The following is a 17,246-nucleotide window of genomic DNA, read 5'->3' as shown; positions in this document are numbered from 1 at the left end:
ATTTCACACAGAAAAATCTGCTACGACAGAACGTAATACAATACAATACAGTGTAATACAGTGCAGTGCGATACGACACAACTTAACACAATATAATACAATGCAAAACATGCAAAAAAATGTTATGCAATGCAGTGCAATACAAAACAATACGATGCGATGCAATGCGATCCGATGCAATGCAGTCCAGTGCTATGCAATACAATGCAACGCAATGCAATACAATACAATACAATACAATACAAGAATCTTTTTCAGACAGTCATTTCTTTTCCAGGAAGGCCTGATCCGTCTTTACTTCCTAACCAAGACGTATCACGTCACTATCTTTTCCACACCATCACAACTCACACCCACTTCCCCGCCTCCTCCTCCTCCTACTTTCCCTCCCTGTCCTCAAGGAGGCTTCATGGCGTTCGGACATATCCATATTCGCCACACCACATCTGCTAGGCTATTATTGCCTGACCAGCAGCATAAACCAACGCGCTTTGTAATGCCTTGACTCCGTCAGAGTGGATTAATTTAATTTCTACGGATTTTTGCCAGAGGACAACACTCTCGTTGGCATGGATTCTTTTTCAGTGCACTAACTGCGTGCTTCACACGGGACCTCCATACGAATGACTAGACGTTCAGTGTGATTCGAACCCAGACCCTCACAGACTCTCTGTAATGACCGTCGTAACCATTTTGCCCCCCTCTACCCGACTGAAGACAAACAGGATAGAGATCACCAAAGTTTTCCCATTGTCATGTTTTCAGAACCTTTGACGTGCCTGAAAGCATCAAACTATAGCCAGCTGCTGCCAGACAACTGCTGCCAGGCTCAGTATTTTTTTTACGGACCCTTGTGTCCAGTTATGGCCACTGGGTGGAGCCACTGACCCCCCCCCTCTTTTCTTGTGTGTGTGTGTGTGTGTGTGTGTGTGTGTGTGTGTGTGTGTGTGTGTGTGTGTGTGTGTGTGTGTGTGTGTGTGTGATTCCTGCATATGTCAGTTCTGCAGAAAACATGTAAGACGTCTCTCTCAGTCAGCCTCGTTCCGTATAACATTTGTACAGATTTCTTTAAGGCTCTCACTGCAGTATGCCCTTAGTATTATATATATATACACACACACACACACACACACACACACACACACACACACATATATATATATATATATATATATATATATATATATATATATATATATTACAGATCTGTGTTGTATTGTAGTGAATTATTCTTTTGTAACAACAGATTTCTCTGTGTGTAACTGTAAAGTACACATACTAACTTACACATATAAGTATAAATTATTCTTTTCGCTTGTAGACTTTTTTTAAATTCTATTTTTTTTCTCAGAGGAGGCAGTGTCATTCATGATAAAAGTGTAGCATCCTCTCAAACGCTTTTGATAAATACTACTTAAGTCTCCGATCTGTGTGAAGAACTTATCAATCTGTGTACACTACACGGACACCACTGGGCATGAAAGTTCTGAAAAGTTCCTCAGAATAAATACAAAAAACATATATGCCGGTAAAAGATTATTCTCCTTTGTTTTCACTTTGATACGGAACGAGTCACTCCCCCTGCCTTTCTCCATTCGCCATGCTCAACTCTTTTCTCCTGTCAATGAGACTGCTTTCAAAACTTACTTATTTCAAAAGGCGCTTTTCCTGTCTACTTTCCCCTTTCTACTGTGTTTTCTATTAGTCTGCATGAACGTGGAAATACATCGTCATCATATGTGTGTGTGTGTGTGTGTGTGTGTGTGTGTGTGTGTGTGTTTTGTTTAGCCATTTTTTTTGTACCTGTGTGAAAATCTGTTATCATGTGTGTGTGTGTGTGTGTGTGTGTGTGTGTGTGTTTTGTTTAGCCATTTTTTTGTACCTGTGTGAAAATCTGTTATTATGGGTCTGTGCGTGTGTGTGTGTGTGTGTGCGCGCGCGCGCGCGCGTGTATGTGTGTGTGTGTCTCTCTCTGTCTGTCTGTGTCTCTGTGTGTCCGTATCTGTCTGTCCATACGTGTGTCAGGGGGTTGTGGCACAACTTTCGTTTTCGCTTGGTGTTTTTCTATTTGTTTGTTCGTTTGTTTGTGTCTTTTTGTTTCTTGTTTTGTTGTCGTTGTTGTTTTGTTTGCTTGTTGTATTGTTATTGTTGTTTTGTTTTGTTTTAGTTTTTGTATTGTTTTCATTCTCGTACGGCAGGACTCAGCCCTGAGCCATGAAGGCCCTTGCCTTTTTTTTTCTTTTTTTTTTTAGGCCAGAATAATCTACCCCCTCCCCCTCCCCCTCCCCCTCCGCCCCCGCGGCCATTTTTCAACTTCTAAACTTTCCTTCTTCTCCACCATACTGCACCAATCGATAATCTGAAGTGTTCAGCAGCATCAACGGTCTGTCTTAAAAATATCTGCAAATTGTTTGTTGTTGTTGTTGTTTGTTTGTTTGTTTGTTGTTTTTATTATTATTCAATCCTCAACATCCAAGTGCTGGTATTGTGTGAACACTCGACAAGCTGGATGTTAGATTTCTCTGAACTGCCAGAGACTGATTGTATTGTGTCATCATTTGTGTATGAGATATAGATAGGTGGAAGGTGGGGTGGTCAGGTTTTTCCCTGCCCTTACCTGTTAGAAATGCTTGCAGCTGGCTACATTATGCAGAAACAATCTGTAACCCATGAAAGGAAATTCGTTTTTGGTATGACACTTTCTATGCTCTGTGTGTGTGTGTGTGTGTGTGTGTGTGTGTGTGTGTGTGTGTGTGTGTGTGTGTGCGTGTGTGTGTGTGTGTGTGTGTGTGTGTGTGTGTGTAGCTTTTTTCTGTTTGTCTGCGCATATCATGTCTCCTCTAAGTACGTCTGTCTCTCTTTTTTTCCCCTCTTTTTGTGCTAAATGTACCAGCGATAGAGTGAAGGGGTATGTCTGTGTGTCTCTCTGTTGTCTTTCTCGCTCTATCATTCTCTCTTTCCCAACACAAAAATACCCATTCCAGTTCCCACTATCGAATACTTCAATTAACTGGACGTTGTATCTCTATAGCCCCCTATCAGTCCTAATACGCACCGAAGATTGCTGGCTGAATGAGGGGCAGGAAGTAAGGTCCCCGCAGAAACGCGAGACATGAAATCTTGCCGTGCGTGCGTGCGTGCCAGCCAATAGTGAGAAGGTTAGGCTGGAAATCTCGCGCCATCGGAGGTGAAGGTAAAAAATGGGCTGACAGCAACCTATGGTGTCCTAATTACTAAGAGTGTTTTGCTGCCGTGTCATCTCTGTATCTGTTTCTGCCCCCACCCCCCACCACCCTTGAATAATACACGTCTCTCTTGTCTCTGTCTGTCCGTTTGTCTGTCTCTCCATCTCGCTCCAATCCTGTCTTCCTTATCTTTCATTCCCTCGCGCCTCTCTCTCTCTCTCTCTCTCTCTCTCTCTCTCTCTGCGTCTTTTTCCTTGTCTGTCCCTTCCTTCCTCCGTACGTGTACCATCTCTCTCTCTCTCTGCCCGCTTTCTCTCCCTCCCCCACTCTCTCCTCCTCTCTATTGCGAAGTACACACAGGATGCCTTTACTAGCGCTAAAAAAAATCCTTTTTTCGCCAGAGGGATGGGGGTGTGGGGGGGGGTGCTAGGTTGTGCCCTGTTTTACCTTTTAAAGTTACTTCCAGCCAGCTACATTATGCAGAAACTAACTATAACCCATCAAAAGAAATGTCTTTTGGTGTGATACTTTCCATGCTTTTGCCTGTGTGTGTGTGTGGAGGGGGGTGGGGGGAGGTAATAAAATCGTTTCTTTAGCGTAATGTATTTTATGCCACCAAACCACACAGTACAACACTACACCAACTACTACTTCTTCTTCTTCTGCTGCTGCTGCTGCTGCTGCTGCTGATGCTGATGCTGATGCTGATGCTACTACTACTACTAACACAACTAGGACTGCTAAGGCTCTGTCTATCCGTGTCTAGGTCTGTCTGTCTGTCTGTATGTCTGACTGTCTGTCTGTCTCTCCCTCTCTCTGGGTTTTATTTTCCACATCGCCATTACAAATAGAAGAGGACACGATAACACGGGACAGATGGGAGTTCTCTTGTGTGCCTCTTGGAATCCTTGATTGTGACTTTAAATGGCTTCGTTTCAACTGGATTTTTGTAGCATCGGGATGAAAGAAGAACTGCAGCGTATTTCACCGTGAAGCTCAAACAGACATGCTCGAAATAAAATACTACTACTTCGATTCTTATTCTTATGATTTATGTACACAGTTTTGCTGAAATACCTTATCACTTTGAGTATTTTTTCTCCAAGATCTGGTAAAATACATTGCGCAAGCAATGCAAATTAAAAGACGCAACAAAAAACTTGACTTAGTTACATCGATCCTGTGTTAATAAATGAACTCAAGGCTATCCGCTGTTAATTTTGCGTGTGTGTGTCTGGAGGTGGCGGAGGGGGGGGGGGTTGTGCTTGCGTCTTCGTGCATGTTTGAGTTTGGTGAGGCAGAGAAGTAGGGTGGTGGTAGTAAGAGAGATGATTGTAGTTAGTCATACTTCCATTTCCGGGCGGAAGGGAGTGGGGTGAATGCTGAACATGTTCTAGTTTCAAAAACTCACCGAATGCTGGCATGGATTACGTGATCTTTAACGCGCGTATTCATATTTGCATATACATACTAAGGGGGTTCAGGCCCTAGCAGGTCTGCATATCTGTTGACCTGGGAGATCTGGAAAAATTTGCATTCCTTACCGACCAGGTGCCGGTTTTTTTCGTGCCGTGACCAGGATTCAAACCCTTTACCATCAGAAACTGAAATTCCAACGCTTTAACCACTGGGCTGTTGCGCCCGTCAGTTTCTAGAAATGTACTGTCGATAGTTTGTAATGCCCCTTTGTCTGAAGAATGTCACCACTGAATGGACAATGAAACATTGTCCTCGTAAAAAAACAAAAAACAAAACGCACAAAAGGTCATACAGTGTGTCCTGTGCGCTACTCTCTGGCAGTAACGGCAGCAGTGTGATGTGGATGGCTCTGCCCTCGTTCTCTCCTCCAGCCAACAATACATCAAGCTGTCAAGTGGAGACACAACTTTGGGCGTTTTGCATCACTCATTCCGCCCAATTTTCTTTTATTAGTAGCGTCCTGCGCGCAACAGAACCATTCTTCTCTGTGTAGCCTGAGAGTAGCGGGTTGGGCATCTGCACGTGCGCGTAGGTTGGGAAGGAAATAGTTGAGGGTATTAAGTTTGCTACATGCATTGCAAATTGTCAGCATCTGCCAACAGTCTCAGTTTATCGTAATGGTTACCAAGAAACTCAAAAGTAAGCCTATATGGGCATGCCTCTCTGAATGAACTATTGAGGCAAGAATTGTTCTAGCCAGGGGGAAGAAGCTCTCTGTCAGCATATTGATTGAACTTTACGATTGGAAGGACAGGACTGTAAACATGACCGCAGACGCCCACTGGCAAAATTCTCCAGCTGTCTCTCAGCCGTCTCCAGAGGCAAAGAGAGTCATGCAAACAGACAAATACAGAGCCTTAGAATGACAGATCGACAGTCATGGAAAGAGAGTGAGAGACAGACAAATACACAGACACACGAACAGGCAGACAGACGGACAGAGGCCAAGAGATTTATGATGATACAACACAAACTTTGGCACCACAAACACAGAACCCTAGCGGGCCTGGCTGGCCAACTGTCTCGGTTCCAGAGATGGGGGGTCGATGGCTCCACACAAGTACGTGGCGACTGGTTGAAAGCGGCGTTCCTGAAATACAGTCCGCGGGTCTTCTTCTGACAGGTTGTGGCACAAGTTTACAGGCTGCTGCAGCACACTGCCGTTTGCTTTCTGGAAACAGGAGATGGAAAGAGCAACAAGTACTCTGCTTTACATTCCTAGCCATCCCCGAGATGGAGAAAGGCAAGGAGAGAGAGAGAGAGCTTTGGAGTGTGTGAATGGATTTCGAGGTTAGGAATTTCGATACAGAAAAAACGAGTTTGTTGTCACAGCCGTGGGGAAAACAACTAAGGGTTAGGCACTTTTGGTTAGTGAATGCGGGGAGCAAGCAAGTAATGATGGATATTATACGAACAATAGTGGGATCTTCGTCATTTTCATATGTATTTGTTACAATTTAGTGTTGTCTCACTGATATCATGATATCAAAAGCTGCTACTCATGGCCTGGACTGGAATATAATTTTTTTTTATGGGGGAAATAATTTTAACTTCACCACGGTGAATGTTCTTCAGCAGTCTCGCCAGCTCCTGGCTCCTCACTCAGCACGTCCCGATGGTCCCACCATCGCGTTCATCTTCTGTGCCAATAGTTCATCCCAATGGTCCCACCATCCAGTTCTATGAAGTCCCGTGCCCAGTCCCTGGCACCTCGGCACAAAACAAAACCCGTGGTCTGTCCCCAGCCACTAGATGCCTGCACATTTTTAGTATGCGTCAGTTCCTTGACTTTCTGGATGCAAACCCCCCTCATTTCCAGTCCCACTACAGACCATGTTTTGAATATTATTCCTAGAAACCTTTTGTGTGTATTCTTCCTGTTCGTCTGCCTGTCTGGCCTCACCGTTCCTTACTTATTTCTGTCCCAGTCTGTCTGAAAGGTGTGAGCACATAAAGCTGTACCAGTGACATGTAACGATTTGCCTATCATAAAACAAAGTGGTTTGTGTGTGTGTGCATGTAAAGAGAGAGTCTGAGAGAGAGACAGAGGGGGGAGAGAGAGAGAGAGGAAGAGAGAGAGAGAGAGGCAGTGAAATCAAGGCGCGACAAAATACAGAGACTTGGCTTCACACTGCTGCTGCTGCCACTCCAAGAGAGCAGCACACAAGAATCATTGCAGTACGTCTGGTAGCATGTCTTCAACTGTCTCCTATATTTGTAATGGTGATGTGGGGAAAAAAAATATTCAGAAATCACAGAAAACAGCAAAAAGGCAAAACAGTGAAATCAGTGAAATCTTCACACAGAACTCATTGCAGTTCCTCTGGTACAGTGTCCTGAACTGTCTCCTCCTGTCTGTAATGAAGATGTGGGATCTCAACACTGAGAGAGAGAGAGAGAGAGAGAGAGAGAGAGAGAGAGAGAGAGAGAGAGAGAGAGAGAGAAAGGAACGAAAGTACGAATGAATGACATTTCATTTTAAGGGTAAAGTACAAACATACAGCAGTTATTTACATCATACCCTCTGGGAGGATAATCTGATTTAGAATCACAGAAAACAGCGAAAGGCAAACCATTCACAAACAACAGTGTCAAAATTGCATTCCCACGAACAAGACATAAATACAGAGAGAAAGACAGACACGCAAACATACATGCAGGCAGACAGACGGACAGAGACCAAGAGATGATACAACACAATCTTTGGCACCAAAAACACAGAACCTTAACGGGTCTGTCTGACAAATATTGTCTCGGTTCCAGAGATGGGGGTCGATGGCTCCACACAAGTACGTGGCAACTGGTTGAAAGCTGCGTTCCTGAAATACAGTCTGCAGGTCTGCTTCTGACAGGTTGTGGCACAAGCTTACAGGCTGCTGCAACACACTACCCTTTGCTTTCTGGTAACAGGAGATGGAAAGAGCAACAAGTACTCTACTCTACATTCCTAGCTATCTCAGAGATGGAAAAAGGCAAGGAGAGAGAGACAGAGCTTTGGAGTGTGTGAATGGTTTTCAAAGTTAGGAATTTCGATATGGAAAAAGACAGGTTGATTGTCTCACGTCTTGGCGGGGTGGGGGGTGGTGGGGGGCGCAGGGGAGGGAGGGAGGGAGCGTGGGGGGGGGGAAGCTCAGGGATAGGAACTTAAGGGGAGTGAATGTGGTGAAAAAGTAAAAGATGGGTATCATGTAAAACTATAGTGATTCTTATCATTAACGTACCTTTTTTTGGTACAGTTTAGTGTTGTCCCATTTACTTTTGTTTTCTTTTTGTTTGTTTTTTTATGTTGTATTTTCCTCTTTGTCTGTATGCCTGCCTCTCATCTAACTTCTTATTCATTTCTGACTGTCTCTATGGGAAAGATGTAGGCGCATTAGGCTATATTTATGACAAGCGAGGGTTTACCGATCATGAAAGAGAGTGGTTTGTGTATGTACTTGAACAGACAGACAGACAGTGAGGTAGGGAGCGACAAACAGAGACTTTGTTTAAAACTTTGGGTTTTTTTATGAAGTATCATTCATCTTTACAATTATAAAAAGTATCCTGATACTTCGTTTCTTGTTCTCAGACTCACACGTATCGCAAGTAACTACGACGGTGGGACACGCTGCTTCTTCTTCCGGATGATGCCCAGGGTCAACCAGTTGACCATTATCGGATTTTGTGGTAGTGGGTTCCGGTTTAAAAAAAAAAAAAGAAGAAGAAAGAAATCAAGTGGCAGTGAATCAGCAGAGTGCCACCTTCTTAACGAAGGTGGTAAGAGTTGAGGCATCAACAGTCTCCTGGGGCAGGGCATTCCAATCACGGATTGGGTTTTTTTTGAAAGAAAGCATTCAGCCTGATGTTCGCTTTTGTAGGGGATTCTGTCGAATGTTTTGGTGTGAGCTCTTCTGGCCTGTTGTTGCTGCTGGTGGAGGTGTGGGAGCTTGACTTTGGTCATGCCCCTGCTGATTTTATATAGCATGACCAGTCTGGCTCTCCTCCTCCTACGCCGTTTCCAGGGTTTCCCAGCCCAGTGTCTGCAGCATTTCGGTGACACTGACTGACTGTCCTCTGGTGGAATTGCAATTCAACAATTGCTTAGTTGTTATTGCTTCAGAAATCGTTTTGCATTCTGTTGTGTGTCTTAATTACAAGCAAGAAAGCAGGCATGCATGTGCATTGAGTACCCACTTTGCTCCTATTTTCCCTCTCACTCTCTCTCTCTCTCTCTCTCTCTCTCTCTCTCTCTCTCTCTCATCCTCATTCCTCCTCCCCCTTTTCCCTCCATCTTTTCTCCCTTCACACAAATATACATACACATGCGCGTGTGTTCGTTTGTGTGTGTGAACACCCAGATGCACGCTCACAGACACAAAACTGTCAACCCCGACCCGTCTTATTTACCCACCCGCAAACGTAAATGCGTGCGCACGCGTGTCACACACACACACACACACACACACACACACACACACACACACACACACACACACACACACACACACACACACACACACACACACACACACACAATATCACTCAAATATCCAGAAATCGAGTTAAGAAATTGCATAAGGATTCAAATAATCAATATTACCAATATTGTTTGAACACAAAGAATGCGGCTTACCCCAAAGATTTCCTAAATTTGACACCAACAGCACATTCAAGACAAATTACAAGTCTAATGTACAGAATTCGTTGAAAAGCCTTTCGTACAAAAAGATCCAAAAATGTAAAATGTATGTGCGGTAAACAACTAACTGTAAGCCTTCTACTCATTCATTGTCCAAGCATAAGACAGTTAATTCCAAAAGATGTAGTTGATGACTTTTCTATCAATATTCCATTATACACTGAAAAGATTTTAAATGATTCTTCATTGCTGAGAAAGTTTTCGGAAATTTCAAACTCCAGTCCAGTTGGTATCCTCCTTTGATGTATTTTGCTTAGTGTCGTTATTTACATTTACATTGTTGTAAGTTAATACTTGTTGATATGCATACACACATTCTCCCTCCTATGACACCTCATTTATTACACACCACAATATCGTTAATATATAATATTTACATGCATTCCCTTTATTTCATTCGCTGCTACTCCTCTTTCCTGTCTAATAACACTTACAGTAAATAGACGTGAAACTGAAGATCTCACTCAAATGGGAAAGACGTTCAATTAAAGAAAGAACACACACACACACACACACACACACACACACACACACACACACACACACACACACACACACACACACACACACACACACACTAACTTACTCACCCACACAAACACACTGATACGAATACACCAACAAACGAAACGTACGCACATTAGAACCAGTCAATTTATTTCAGCACAACACAAAAGCTGGGAGCATAAGCACACACAACTCTGACCTTTTTCGAATGAAAATGTGGCGGAGAGCCAAGCCTGCCGCACTGTATCCTGATTTCAGCTCCACACAAAATACGATCCAGGATTTCTCACAAGCTGACGCAACTCTGTGTGTGTGTGTGTGTGTGTGTGTGTGTGTGTGTGTGTGTGTGTGTGTGTGTGTGTGTGTGTGTGTGTGTGTGTGTGTGTGTGTGTGTTGGGTGGGGGGGGTGTCATTGAGAGAGGTAGAGGAAGAGAAGAGGAAGGCAACCACTCAGAGACAACATACAAAGAAGCTGACACAACTCGTGTGTGTTTGTGTGTGTGTGTGTGTGTGTGTGTGTGTGTGTGTGTGTGTGTTGGGGGGGAGTGTCATTGAGAGAGGTAGAGGAAGAGAAGAGGAAGGCAACCACTCAGAGATAACATACAAAGAAGCTGACACAACTGTGTGTGTGTGTGTGTGTGTGTGTGTGTGTGTGTGTGTGTGTGTGTGTGTGAGTGTGAGTGTGTGTGTGGGGGGGGGGAGGGGTGTCATTGAGAGAGGTAGAGAAAAAGAAAGAGGAAGGCAACCATAGAAATATAGAAGAACACACGGAGAAAAGAAAGAAAAGAACAGAAGATACACTGAGGCAAAAAGGGTTCCACCGCGAAGGAGGAGGACAGGGCATCAGATGGTGAAACTAACGATGTCCTGTCTCATTTCTTCCTCCTTCCCATCCCTCTCTCTCTCTCTCTCTCTCTCTCTCTCTCTCTCTCTCTCTCTCTCTCTCTCTCTCTCTCTCTCTCTCTCTCTCTCTCTCTCTCTCTCTCTCGCTCTCGCTCTCGCTTTCGCTCTCGCTCTCTCTCTCTTTCCCCCACTCTCTCTCTCCTCTCTCTCCCTCTCTTCTCTCTCTCTCTCTCTCTCTCTCTCTCTCTCTCTCTCCCCCCCACCCACTTCCCTCGTGAAATATAAATTCGTTTCGTTTTGTTTCGTTTCGCCCCTCCCTTCCTCCTTCTCTCTATCTCTCTCCCTCTCCCTCTCTCTCTCTCCTCTCTCTCTCTCTCTCTCTCTCTCTCTGGTTTTTTATGCCATCCCCAATATCCCTGCACATGCAAACATGTGATCATGGCGATAATGGCCTATACAAAAAGAAGAAGAAGAAAAAAAAAAAGACAACAACAACGAAACGCTTGTTCCAAATGATTTATCTTCCCTTCTAGGTAGTAAAGAAGGACATGGAAAATGGAAGCGCAAGGGTGTGTGAAAAACAAAATACGGGCGGTAAATAAACACATAAACACAAGAAAAGAAAGAAAGGACTTCTCCTTCTTCTTCTTCTTCTGCGTTCACTCGTATGCACACGAGTGGGCTTTTACGTGTAGGACCGCTTTTACCCCGCCATGTAGGTAGCCATACTCCGTTTTCGGGGGTGTGCATGCTGGGTATGTTCTTGTTTCCATAACCCACCGAACGCTGACATGGATTGCAGGATCTTTAACGTGCGTATTTGATCTTCTGCTTGCATATACACACGAAGGGGGTTCAGGCACTAGCAGGTCTGCACATATGTTGACCTGAGAGATCGTAAAAATCTCCACACTTTACCCACCAGGCGCCGTCACCGTGATTCGAACCCGGGACCCTCAGATCGAAAGTCCAACGCTTTAGCCATTCGGCTATGGCGCCCGTCGAAAGAAAGGACGAATGGTGAGAGGAATGAAATCAACAAAGAAAGCAAGAAGGGGAAAGAAAAAAAAGAGAAAAGAATAGTTAGATAAATATATCGATCCATCGAAGAAATGTTCGACGTCAAATCGTCGAATGTACCAAAATGAGAATGTGAGCTGACGGGCGCAATAGCCGAGTGGTTAAAGCGTTGGACTGTCAATCTGAGGGTCCCGGGTTCGAATCACGGTGACGGCGCCTGGTGGGTGAAGGGTGGGGATTTTTACGATCTCCCAGGTCAACATATGTGCAGACCTGCTAGTGCCTGAACCCCCTTCGTGTGTATATGCAAGCAGAAGTCAAATACGCACGTTAAAGATCCTGTAATCCATGTCAGCGTTCGGTGGGTTATGGAAACAAGAACATACCCAGCATGCACACCCCCGAAAACGGAGTATGGCTGCCTACATGGCGGGGTAAAAACGGTCATACACGTAAAAGCCCACTCGTGTGCATACGAGTGAACGTGGGAGTTGAAGCCCACGTACAAAGAAGAAGAAGAGAATATGAGCTGGAGATGTCGCAGCAGAGATGAAGTTAAGTTTGCTGACAGCAGTTTGTATTACGCTAATGATACTGTCTGGTGATATGCCTTCTATTTCTCCTTCGTAAGTTTACATTCTTAAGGCGATGATAGTAGACTTTGAGAGATATCGACTGATTGAAACTGGAATATATCTGAAGGAAATCATGCTTTTCAAGTGAGGCATGCCAGTCTTGCCCAAAAGAATCTAAGATTCTATGTTTGAATTCTGAAAGAAACAGCCTTACATACCCCCACCCCTTGAGCGTCCCAAACAATGCCAAATCCGTACTTGTATAAAACATTTCTAACACGACACGCCCATGTAAAGTAGTTTTGTCTTTGCAACGATAATAACATATTGTAGGCTTTCTTTGGATATCTTTTTTCGTCCATGTAAACTAGTCGTAACCAAAATTTAATACGTCTGAAAAAGCATTTACAAAAAAGGGGAAATCTACCTGTTTCTCAATATATCAAATGTCTGGGTGACTGGAGTGTTTGGGTGGATGTTTGTGTGAATGGCAAAGAGCCTGGGTGATCTTCATTGAAGTGTTTTGGATTTTATTTTTTTAGTTTATTTAATATCGAAGGAAGTGTAGGTACTTGTGTGTGAGTGTATGTGTTTGTCAGAGAGGGGGGAGGGGGGGGGGGGGGCAGCGGGAAGGAGATACTTACAGTCTACTGCGAAAGTTGTGTAAAATGTATTTCTGACATGTTTGGAAATATTCATGTGCACCTCCTTTTTCTTCCATTAATATGTTTTTGGTTATTTAGTTGATTTTAGTGTGATTAATCATATAATTATTATCTTAAGTCTATACATACCCCCCCCCCCCCCCCCCACGCCCCTCCTCGTTTTTATCGATTTTTTGGCCTACTTGTTGTTTTGCGAGCTTGTTGTCTTTGCTTATGGTATTTCAGTCTTTGATAATATGCAATGGTGTGCACGGATGAGTGGATGAACAACAGCACGGGAATTTCCTGTCTTTTAGAACATTGGTACAATCAAACCTTTTTGTCTCTCTTTGTGTCTTTTTCTCTCTTTGCCTTCCTTTTTGCCTCTGTCTCTGTCTCCCCCCCCCCTCTCTCTCCCTCTCTCTCTCTCTCATTCTTCCTATCTTTGTCTCTCCTTGTCTCTGTCTTTGTCTCTCTTTGTCTTTCTTTATCTCTCTGTCTCCGTGTCTCTTTCTTTGTCTCTCAATGTCTCTTTCTCTGTCTCTGTTTCTATATAGATCTATCCGTGTCTCTGTGTGTCTCTCAACTTGGGATTCTCTCTTGAGGGCACATAAGACCGTATGGCTGTGTCTGGAGTGGCACTGTCTTCATCTCTCTGTGGGCAGGGGCGGTTTGGTCTGTGGGGTGTGCTCAGCAGCTGGAGGGTGGTGTCTTTTGCAATGTGGGCTGTGCAGTCATGAAATACTGGCCGGTACACCCATGGGGATACTTCTTTTAAGGCTTTCGCGAGTTGCATCCTGTGGTCTCTTTTACCTCTGTTTGGGAGCAGTTATGTCCCTTGAATTCGTAATGGAGTGTCTTGTGCGTGCCTGCACCCATCGTGAACACAGCGCAGGCCTCCAAGGGGTGGTGCAGGATTGTTCCGAGGGCGGGTGGAGACAGTGCTTCTCTGGGTCCTCCCCAGCACGGGTGTTTCTCTTTCTTCTCTGTGTCTCTGTGTGTCTCTTTGTCTCTCTCGGTCTCTGTTTCTACATAGATCCGTGCCTTTGCGTTTCTCTTTGTCTTTGTCTTTGTATCTCTCTCTCTCTCTCCCTCTCTCACTCACTTTGTTTCTTTTTGTCTCTTTCTCGTTGTCTCTCTTTGTCTCTCTCCTTGCCTCTCCCTCTGTTGGATATATATATATATATATATATATATATATATATATATATATATATATATATATATATAAGGGGATAATACTGCCCGCTGCAGTTCCCGTTTCATGTTTTCAGCAGTGTGCACAACGCGCTACTAGTAGCCTGCCGACGTGGGCCCCAAGCTGTCAAAGAAAGGCCCGGAGACAGTGGTTTAGGAGAGCACATTTCAACAGTTGCCATGACTTCTTTTCAGCCATCGACCGACCCACCCACCCTGTTTTTGAATCTAGACAGGCGTCTAGACTTCTATTGCTTGTGGTGCCAAAGATCGTGTTGTGTCATAATAAACTTCTCTCTCTCCCTCTGTCTGTCTCTGCCTCTGTCTCCTCCCTCTCTCTCTCTCTCTCTCTCTCTCTCTCTCTCTCTCTCTCTCTCTCTCTCTCTCTCTCTCCGGATAAATGTTCAAAGAACAAAATATTGGTAAGAGTCAAGATAATCGATACTTGAGACAAGCAGTTGTTTAGTCTCTCTCTCGAGACAAGCAGTTGTTTAGTCTCTCTCTCTCTCTCTCTCTCTCTCTCTCTCTCTCTCTCTCTCTCTCTCTCTCTCTGTGTCTGTCTGACTCTGTCTCCCTCTCTCTCTCTTCTTGTCTTGTGTTGTCTTGTCTTGTTCTCTCTCTCTCTCTTTTTCGCTATCTCTCTCTCTCCCTCTCTCTCTCTCTCTCTCTCTCTTCTTGTCTTGTCTTGTTCTCTCTCTCTCTCTCTTTCTCTCGTTATCTCTCTCTCTCTCTCTCACTCTCTCTCACTCTCTCTCTCTCCCCCCCCCCCCTCTCTTTCTCTTTCCTCTGCGTTTTTCTCTCTGTCTCTCTCTCTGTTCCTCCCCTGTCTCCATCTCTCACTTTGCCCCTGTTCTTGGTTTATCTGAGGTGCTTTTACTGACATTCTATAACATATATCCATAAATGAGCTAAAACTTATTTATCTCGTGTTTATGGTTCCATCATTGCTAACCAGTGTATTGTATTGTATTGTATTGTATTATCCGGGCTGCTCTCCCCAGGGAGAGCGCTTCGCGACAATGAGAGCGCCACCCATTTTTTTGTATTCTTTTCCTGCCTGCAATTTTATTTGTTTTCCTATCGAAGTGGATTTTTCTACAGAATTTTGCCAGGGACAACCCTTTTGTTGCCGTGGGTTGGTTTACATGTGCTAAGTGCATGATGCACACGGCACCTCGGTTTATCGTCTCATCCGAATGTGTTGAATAATTTCAAACTATCAGAAACTGATAGTATGTTCAGCTGCATTTCTGAAACAGTAAAGATTATGTATACGTTTTTTTGCAGTAATTTGCGTACTAGATTTCTTTTTTCTTTTTAATCATTTCTATTCGTAACCTAAGAAACGCTTGACAAAAAAAAAGGTAACAAAAAAAAAAGAAGAAGAAAAAGCAACAAGAACAGAATAATGCATGACCCTGAAAGGGTTAACCTTCTATCTCCCGGTTGTGTGTGGGGTTTTTTTTTTCTGATTTGACACTGACTGCATTTTTTTTTTTATCAACACGTGAAACAAAGAAATGTGTTGATAACTTTTTGTTTTCGAAAAAAACTTTTTAAAGCGTATCAATGCAGTTCTTTAACAGATATTATGTCGCAAACATCGTTTTTGTAACATGTATAATGGTTATGTGTTTTGATATTCGAAATCGGCTTTCGTGTCTAGGCAGTAGTACTATGATGATGACGCACTTCCAGTTCTCAGACACTGAAAGGGTTAAAAGACCAGGCACTAGGGATGAGGAATCAAGAGTCTTCTCTGACGTCTTCCACCTCTCTGACTTCTGACTTATGCAGACTGAGAACCGTCTGTCACGCCAGACAGAGAGGAGAGAAGAGAAGAGAAGGGAAGGGAAGAGAGAGAGGGAGAGAGAAAGAGAGGGGGAGAGAGAGGAGAGAGGGAGAGAGGGAGAGAGGGAGGGGGAGAGAGAGAGGAGAGGGGAGAGAGAGAGGGGGGAGGGAGAGAGAAAGAGAGGGGGGAGAGAGGAGAGGGGAGAGAGAGAGAGAGGGTGGAGAGAGGAGAGGGGGCAGAGAGAGAGGAGAGAGAGAGAAGGAGAGAGAGGAGAAAGAGAGAAGAGTGAAGGAGAGAGAGGTTCGAATCTGCCGTTAGGGCTTTTTTTTCTTCTTCTTCTTTTTCTTTTAACCCGAAGCTTTATAATAACTTTAACGATTAGATTTTTTTTAAGTGTATCACAAGTAAGTCTTGAAGGCCTTGCCTCTCTTGTTCATATATAGCCCAATACCCCTTATGAAGGCGTATGTGTGAACATAATACAATGCAAACACCACACTGCGACAGAGAGAGAGAGAGGGATATATATATATATATATATATATATATATATATATATATATATATATATATATATATATATACGTTCACACACACGACCAGCAGTTGCTGATAGCAGATGGCCGAGAATTGTGCGCACGTCGTTTTTGCGCTCCCCTCCCCCCACCCCACCCCACCCCCCACAGTAAGCGTTCACACTGGACACCAGCCAACTCCAGCTAGAGACACAGAGAGAGAGAGAGAGAGAGAGAGAGACAGACAGACAGACAGACAGACAGAGACAGACACACAACAGACAAACAGACAGACAGAGAGACAGAGCGAATTTAGCGAAAGTAGAGTGAGAGCAAAAAAACAAAAAACAAAAAAACGGCCGTTGTGAGAAGAGACAGAGACAGACAGACAGATAGACAGACAGATAGAGACAGAGCGAATTTAGAGAGAGCAGAGCGAGAGCAAAAAAAGGGGGGGGGGGGGTCGTTGCGAGGAGAGAGAGAGATAAAGAAACAGACAGCAGACAGACAGACAGACAGACAGAATTTAGAGAGAGTACAGCTAGAGTAAAAAAAAAATAATAAAATTTAAAAAAAAGAGGCAGTTACGAGGAGGGAGAGAGAGGGGGAGAGAGAGAAAGAGAGAGGGGGGGGGGGGGCAGAGATGGCCGAGAATTGTGCGCACGTCATTTTTGCGTCCCCTTCCCCCCGCACCCTCACCCACCCACCCCACCATGTGCGCCGGCGGTAAGCGTTCACACTGGACACCAGCCATCTCCACCTAGCAACAGCCACCTTTCTTCTTCTTCTTCTTCTTCTTCTTTTGTGT

This window comes from Babylonia areolata, chromosome 7 (assembly GCF_041734735.1).
Source record: "Babylonia areolata isolate BAREFJ2019XMU chromosome 7, ASM4173473v1, whole genome shotgun sequence".
Lineage (NCBI taxonomy): Eukaryota > Metazoa > Mollusca > Gastropoda > Neogastropoda > Buccinidae > Babylonia > Babylonia areolata.
Note: the sequence above shows the minus strand (reverse complement) of the source record.